Here is an 8,871-nt window from a genome sequence, read left to right as displayed (position 1 = left end):
CTTTAGTTTTTACCCAGTTTTTTGCCAGTTTAGTGATCCAAATCTCTTTGGCCTTTACAAAAGTTGTTTGTACACATGCAATGAGTCAATAATATGAACCTTGGTCAATTTAGAGCAGAAAGTTAATAATCTCAATTATTAACTTTAGGCTTAGAATGAGCACTTTTTTGCAATTTTCTCAAGGACAATCTTTATATGATGTATTTTAAGCCTATGAATCAAGTCAAAACTTAATTTGGCCTAAAATGTCAAGAAAAAGTAAATAATCTGAGTTTTGGCCAACTCTTGAAATTTTTTACCTCAAAGTGTCTTTGAGCTTACCCACTGGTTCAGACAACTCTTAGGCTTACTCTCCAGTCGGATTGAGTGGATTCGAGTCTTTTCGGGCTATTTCTAGCCGTAGACCTGAAATTTTGCAACTTCCAATAACAACTCACACTTGATTCTTTAGAGAGAGCAATGTTTTGAAATCCACCTCGGATCCTACTTACCCTACTCCTAGATTCTCATGCAATGGGGTTGTGAAAAGCGTCCACAAACACTCGTTTTCTTGTGTTTTTTATGTTTTTCAGAGCCTTGATCTTAAGACTTGTCTCATCTACCAATCATTTTCCAAATCCTAACCTAAATCTACAATCCTACAATCCTAAAGGTACTCATTACTTCCAAGCTACCTCTACACAGCAAAAGACGACAATCTTAAGCTATGCGGTTTCTAAAAGAAGGTTTTGAACTCCAGGTGAACCTAGAGGAAGTTTAAGGACAACTACACAACACGCTCGTGTTTTTCCCTAGTTTAGGTCTCTTCATGCTTATTTTTTTATTTAAAAGTGTAAATTCTTGGTTATGATGCAATTAGGCCGCGGGTCGACGATGCCAAAAGCTACGAAATATTGTAAATAACTTATGTCAATGCGTAAGCTTTTACCTGCGGTTGCAATGCAACAAACACAATCCCAATGTGACAACCGGAGAGGGAGTAGGAAGCGCGAGAAGGAGAGAAGTGAGCGCCGTTAGCTCACGCTGTGTATTTCTTATCCAAAAACTTATAAAAATCTTACAAAATTTGGCTTTTATACCTTAGCCAAGGTTTTTGGATGGTCAAAACTAATAATCTGGAGCTCTACCAAAGCTGGGTAATGACTCGCTGATACAATCTGGAAGCTTGTAGCCCCGGCTCATTAATTACAGAGTTTACCCGAGAAAATAGGAATTACAATATTCTTGATTTATCAAAATAATAAATGTTTTACAAAGAGAACTCCGAAGAAATGGTGTCCGTGTTAGCTTGCTGCTAACAGGATGGCCTTTCAACCATATTCTTGATTTGCTAATGAACATGAGCGTATTTGCATCGATGGAGTACTGGTTTTTCACAGGTTGTGGCACATGCGTTGGTTGAGCGTAATTGACTACCACTCTATCATCATTTAGAAGAGGTGATTGTTGGCCTAGCATTTGTTGCGGCTTCGATTGAGTGCTACACCATGGAGTGGGGTGATCCCCTCCACAAGTATTACATCTCCTCAATTGAGGCTGTCAAACATTTAGGTTCTGTTTGTAGCCTGGGTTTATTCTTCGAATCACCTCCTCAACTACTCAAATGTAGGTTCTTTTTTAGATTTTCATTCCTCAAGCCCTCTATGAAGAGAAGTAATAATCTCTCATCTTACGATAGCTCTCCCACAGGACATCTATCTATGTATTGTTTGAAGCGAAGCAGAGCTTCCTTCACTTTTTTGTCCTTTTTCTATTTGAAAGCGTAGATTTGTGACACCGTGTTGTGTTTGATTTCCCTTTTTGAGAACTCCTCTATGAATTCTTGCAAGAGTTGTGCTATGTTGGCAAAATCATCTCTAATCAATGGTTGGAACCAAGTCAAGGATGTTCCTTCCAATGTCAACCCGAATCCCCTCATACTGAGTATGGAAATTTGCAATCTGTTCAACTCTCAAAACTTGTTTGAAGAGTGAGACATGAGCATATGGATCCCCCGACCCATTGTACTTTGTTTTGACACATTGGGCCACTTGATATGGTCTTAATTGTTGTGGTTTAGTCACTAATCTAACCAATTTGTGGTCTCTTGGAAAGATGTCTCTAGCTCTCACCTCTCATCTTGGAGAAAATCCCGACGGAATCCTCTTTGATATATCATATGACATCATTTTTTATTTAAAGTAAGTAGATATTGGAATAAGTAGATATTGGAATACCCTTGTACGTGTATCTTTCTAACTCAATTGGATCGACAAGTTTGTACTCTCTTCCATACTTATATACCATCAAAACTTGAACTTCATGGGCATCTGTATACGTGAATACATAGAGATTCTTATGGAATGGAATCTCTCCAGCATAGGGTTTTACACACTTGAAGAAGATATATCGATTTGCATTTGTGAATCTATATATGCCCTCATGAGCATAATCAATAAGCACTCTCATGGCTTCGTTGGTTCTGATGAATCTCACGTTCCGTTTGTTGATCAGAGGATGCCTCTCCTCTAGGTATTCTCCCAATCCCCCTGTTGTCGACATTGCATCGTTTTTCATGTCTTTGAGTGGACTAGAGAACCCTGGTGGTGGATGATTTGTCATAATAAAAGGCTCACTCAAAACTCTCAAGATAGTCCTTGACAAGCCCTCCTTGGCTTAGTGCAACTTATCCCTTTTTGCTCATAATCAGGCTCTCAAAGTCAGGTCTTTATGATCTTTGGGTCTCTAGAAATTAGTTCTGGATACCCTAAAAGTTTGTAATTAGAAATTTAGGTTTGTCATATTGCTCCTCGCAAGCTTTCTTCCTTGATATACCTTACTCAATTTGGAGTTGTCAATCAAAAGTTAGAGCAATTATAGTGTATTGCACTTTAAACAACACTCAAGACAATTTCAGGACCTGAACACAGGAACTTTGGCTTGTATCTTGGCCTCCATAAGGTGTTTTTAGCTCAAACCTGATATTTGAGATGTACTCAAGTATGTCTACAAGATGATCAAGTGAACCCCCACTATGCTGAGGTACATGGATCACAATCCATGTTCCTCTCTCATTTTTTTTCTCAAATTTTGCCAGATTTTGCCTGTGTGTAGACAAGGTCATATGCAGGCTCTGTACCAATTTTCATCAAATTTTGAGGTTGAGGTACATGGATCATGATCCATGTTCAACCACTCTAGACTTGATCTCTTAGGAGTTTGTTCTTCATTATCTCCAGAAGCTATTTGGACTTGTTTTGCTAGGTCAAATAGCCAACACTAGGTGTGCACAACGGTTTTCAGTCTGTCACCTATTTTGCTTTCTTTTGACCCAAATTTGCTCAATTTTTTTCACAATTAGGCTTAGGGATATGTTTCCTTGTGTATGCACTGCTGATCTGGAAAGAAGTAGGTCAAGCTGTCACCTTGGGTGCATGCATCACGATCCATGTTTGGAGCCCAAATTGACTTCTCTTGGTACCATTAGAATCAGCATGACTGGTAGGTCCTATGGTATCAATTTTTTTTGAAATTGGACCTTTGTATTGAAAATTAGGTCACTTCTTATGATATCCAAATTTAGTTTTGAAAAGACCACTAGACTCCTTGTGATGTCCTCTAGCTATGGTGCCAAGTTTGATATTAGTCTATGACAGAGGAACATGGATCACGATCCATGTATTTATGTGTCAGATGGTAATGAAACTTGACTCACACTTTGGCCTTGGTCCACTGATCCCTGCTATATGGTTTTTATGTGATTTGGATTTGTTTAGGTCAGACAAAAGTCAATCCACAGATATGTTTTAGGGCTTTTATTTTAAGCTATTTTTTACCCTTTTGACCCACTTTTTGAACTTTTTTTGACAAAAATTCTTTGGGGACTTTTGTTCACAAATGAGACATTCTACTAAGCCGTTAAACACACTCGCAATCAAAACACTTCTAAATAGGGTTAGGAACTTACTCCTCATGTTTAGAGTGGGTAGAGGCCATAGGTCATGCATGTCATCTCATGGAAGGTACTGACAGAAAGGATCTCTCTCTCTCTCTCTCTCTCTCTCTCTCTCTCTCTCTCTCTCTCTCTCTCTCTCTCTCTCTCTCTCTCTCTCTCTCTCACCCTACTCTCTCGGAAGTGACCCTATTGGCTATACACACACTAGATTTTTGTATGCCCTTAAATACTAACTTATCCATTAAAATCCTCAGATCATGTAATGTACCCCCAAATTGAAAATTTTGATAATCGTAGGCCCATTCTGCTATTTTTAGCTCCAGATTAAGGCGCGCGCCAATTAGGTTGTTAGATAATGTTTTCAAAATTGATCCAGACTTTGTTCATCTCTACCATTGGGTTTGGAGATTTGGCATTTGAAGTCAGATTTGATTCTAGTATTATTGCTTATTTATTTATTTATTCTAGACTTTCATTAAGAAAAATAAAAAAATTTACATTCCACTAAAAAATGTTGAAATTTTTTATGAGAACTAATCACTCACACTTGGCTAATTTTTTGAGAAGTTTTCTCATTTTTCTCGAGTTTTAACAAAAATTTATTAAGGTGAACACACATATTCACAAATAAGGGCCCATATACATTTTTTGTCCCTAATTCTTATTATTGGTTCTTAGTATGGGCATTTATAGTTTTGGAAATATTCGCAGTGGAACAAGAAAAATTTGGAAATCAACAGCTTGAAAACAATGCCTAGAATTAACATATTATTATCCTGTTGAGTCTATATGTGCTCTCTCTCCCCCTCTATAGATGGTGGGATCAATCCCTTCTCTATAGGTTGAGGCATTTTGAAGATCTCACTAGTGGCCAGATGCCATGTACATGCATAAGTCTCATACTGTACAAGTGTGCCGACTAGTTAGAACCTAGTGCCGACACATATAAAAAGAACCCATTCATTTCATTTTGGGCTCTTGAGTTCTCTAGATTCCTTAGTTGCTAGTTTTTTACTCTTGAGATCTTACGTTTGTAGCTCATACACTTTAAGGGCCGAAGAGAGCTTAGGAGAACTCAATGTTGATCTCTTTGTATTGATTGTATTTTCTAGTCAATCATTCTAGATGTTCTCAATCAGAACTAGTTGTACTCTATATTCTAATGTGAATCTGAACCATATTTTGAGTTGGTTCCATTCAGTATCTCATAATGTGAATTGTCTCTTTCATTTCAACCAAGGTGTTCATTTGAGGTTTGATGTTAAGCAATCCAAAGTTTGAGTATGTCATCTAGAGTTTGATTCTCTCATATGCTCATCTGAATCGATTCAAGTACTTTGAGCCTAACTCTAGAATAGTTGTCAGACGATGGTGAGCAAATTTTTTGACAACCATTCTTCCAGGTTAGGATTCGATGTTGTCAGTTATTCACCATGCCCAAGCACGAGGAAGGAGAGCCACCAGAATGGCTGTTGAGGACCAAGATCACAGCAATATGATTGCAAGGGACTCAAAATAGGAATATGAGTTGTTTTCTTCAGGAGAAGAGACCGACCCAAATACAGACATTGAAGACGTTGATGGACAATGAATCTCTGAATAGTCCAAGCATTTACAAAGGAGAGATTTGGAGAGAGTTGAAAGACGCTCCAAGTCACATGGATTTGTAAGAAAGGAGAGTAGCAAGAGATACAATGCAAAGTACAGTAGTTGCAAATCAAATTTTAGATCAACACTATTCCAACGTGATTCCGTCATCCCATGCGCTCTCAAGGTAGATCTGAGATGGTGATATAGACAAATAGAGCTAGTAAGAAAGAATACAAGGGGTTGGTTATCGTTCAATATAGGATGCCATTGTTCATGGAGATGGCTCCTTATATAGTTCTATGGGTGGGTGGTAGATAAGTGTGTGTGTGTGTGTGTGTGTGTGTGTGTGTGTGTGTGTGTGTGTGTGTGTGTGTGTGTGTGTGTGTGTGTGTGTGTGTGTGTAACATGTGCGGTATTGACTATGTCAACCCACTGTCCATGACCACTAACCACCACCCATAGTAATAATTTCATGTACATATGGGCTCCTGAATTTTCTATGTACCATTCATGATTACAAATAAAGACCTCACTAGGATGAAATTGGCAATCCACCAAATAAATGTGCACTATTGGCTTCTCCCCATGTGCGGGCCTTACAAACCGTGCAACATACATTATGGTGAGTAAAATTGATGGAAGGGCATTGTAGTATACTAATAGGTTCTCTCCATTCTTCTTGAAAGGATGAAGCAGAGGTCCATATAACTACTAGTGAGTTAGGGAGAAGACGACATCAACATTTAGAGTTGATGACCAAACCTTATAAAGAAAAAGCACTAGAGATGGTAATTGAGACGAATGACGACTACCATGTCAGATCCAATAGATGGGAGGCAAAAATTGATAAGCCCAGACATTGGGAGAAGGAATTGGATCATCGTGACAAACCAAGGTATCAGGAGAGGGAAGATGACCGATAAAAGACATAGGGAAAAATCCAATGACATGAAAATTGCTTTTTCCACATTCCATTCAGAGGCGGCAAAAGGGACAATATCAATGTTCATATCCAAGATTTTGATCAATATGCTCACCTCAGAGACATTAATAAAGATAATTGGGTGGAATTATTTCCTCATACTTTGAAGGATGCATCTCAAAATTGGTACTACTATTATGTAGCATGTAGCTTGAGAATGTATAGTAAAATAAAGAAAGATTACCTTGTAATGTATAGTGAGAACCAAGGGGATTGATGATATAGCCTGCAAGTAAGACAAGATCTAGTAGGGTAAGCTCTCAATAAGGCACTACATAGATAAGATCAAAGAACTCACTAGGCAGCGGCATGAACCCCCATCAAATACACTCATGATGATACCATGGTTTTTTAATGGGTTCAAGGGCAAGAAGTTCTAGATCCCACAAGGAAATTTTATGATCTAGTGCGGAGAGCTCTAAATTGAAACAACACGCCAAGAAATAGAAGGGTCAGAGGGAAAAATCCAACCAAAGTTCCAAAGAGTCTTCTTAAGAAGACACACCATCAAGCATTTTGAAGAATTATCCAAAGCAAAGAAGAAACGAACCTGGACGTGGAAAATTGAAGAGGTGTCCAAACATATATTTTTTGAGTTCTTTGGGACCAGACATTCAATTGGAAAAGTTGAGATGGTTCACACAATGCAAACCCAAAGGTCATGGAATAGATGAATGTATACAATACACATATTGCAAGGCGTTTGGTCCTAATAGATATTTGAGCTCTTTGGGACTAGACATTCAATTGGAAAAGTTGAGACATGGTGCACACAATGCAAACCCAAAGGTCATGGAATAGATGAATGTATTCAATACACATATTTCAAGGCGTTTGGTCATCTATAGAGCAATTCCAAGATCAAAATCACAATTAGAAAAAAATTGGTATCTTCCTATGCTAGCCATACCGCTTGTACAAGCTCCATTCTTTGCATTCTCAATAATCTTCTCCAGCTTGATTGGCTCAGGGGTGGTCAATGCAATGAGGGATACATCTTCCCCCTCGTTGAAGTGATCTCAATGCAAAGCTAGCTTCACTAGATGAAATTTTAGTTGTTACACATGTGGGAAATACAGACACTTTTCAACATAATGCCCTAATAGTCTAAAAGCTAAAGTGATCAAGGGAAATATGTCAGAGCCAGTAATCAATCACTAGGAGCTCTAGCATTGTCATTAAGGAGATGCAGATGAGCAGGTAAGAAATCCCAGGCAGAGTGAAGAGAGACAACAGTGGGAGAAGTAGAGTGCAATATGGAAAGCTAAAGGAAAAGTGAAGGAAGTGGACAATTGGAAGGAGCAAAGGATCTTGGATGATCAAATCTCACAAGATCTAACATGAAGGAAGCAAAAGATGTACAAGTGCTCACAAACCAAATCCTTTTAGAAGCTTTTGCCAAGAGCTTTGGTGGCCAAGATGGCTGGTACTCTAGTGACTAGTTTGAGGGGACAAAATTCTAAAAAGATAAACGAAGTTCCAACAACTGGCTCTAGTGTGAAAATTTTTGATAAAATGATTGAAATTTCAAAGACTGGTGGTAGTTTAAAAAACACTACGAATGAAGTAGTACAAGTCAAAGATATGGAGATATTTGATACAAAGGATCTAGAAGTAGAAAATATTCAAAAAGAATATCTCCTATTTTTGGAAATGGTATTTGAGAGATGCAAAGAAAATAGGACTGATATGAATCCATTCAAATCAGTGTTCATGGTATGGAGGGGACAACTATTAGGCCATGTTGTGTCCACAAATGGCATTGAGATGGACAACATTAGAAGCATTAGGCCAGAGCACCCACGAATGTGTCTAAACTAAGAAATTTTTTGGGATGCATAAATTTTTATTGGAGATTCATCTATATGTTTGTAGCTAAGGTGCTTTTCTTATAAGAATTGACCCAAAAAGGATTACAATTTTATGGTCCTTGAATGTGTAGTGGCCTTTTATAATCTAAAATTAGGTATCGAGACCAGTCTTTGCTAGCCAATCTGGGATGTCATTTTCCATGTTCATGTTGATGCATTTGGCATGGAGATGTGTGCTATTTCAAGTCAATATGAAGGGCAAACTGGTTAACCGATATACTTTTCCAGTCATAGATTTAGTGAGGCAAAGCAAGGGTATTGAACTACTAAAAGGAAGACACTGGGAATGGTTTTTAGTGCATCCAATTTCAAACACTATTTTGCTAGGAAAGTTATTTCATTTCTATGTTGACCATCAAGCTCTACTATATGTGATAAACAATCATCATCTAGGAAAGATTGATAGGAAAGGATGTTTGATTTATAAGATTGTTCATAAGCCTAGAAAGACTCATTATGGAACGGACTTTCTATATAGAAGTACAAAAGGTGTG

Source organism: Adiantum capillus-veneris, chromosome 23, assembly GCF_014529385.1.
Source record: "Adiantum capillus-veneris isolate H3 chromosome 23, ASM1452938v2, whole genome shotgun sequence".
In the NCBI taxonomy this organism is placed as follows: domain Eukaryota; kingdom Viridiplantae; phylum Streptophyta; class Polypodiopsida; order Polypodiales; family Pteridaceae; genus Adiantum; species Adiantum capillus-veneris.
This window is presented reverse-complemented; position numbering follows the sequence as displayed.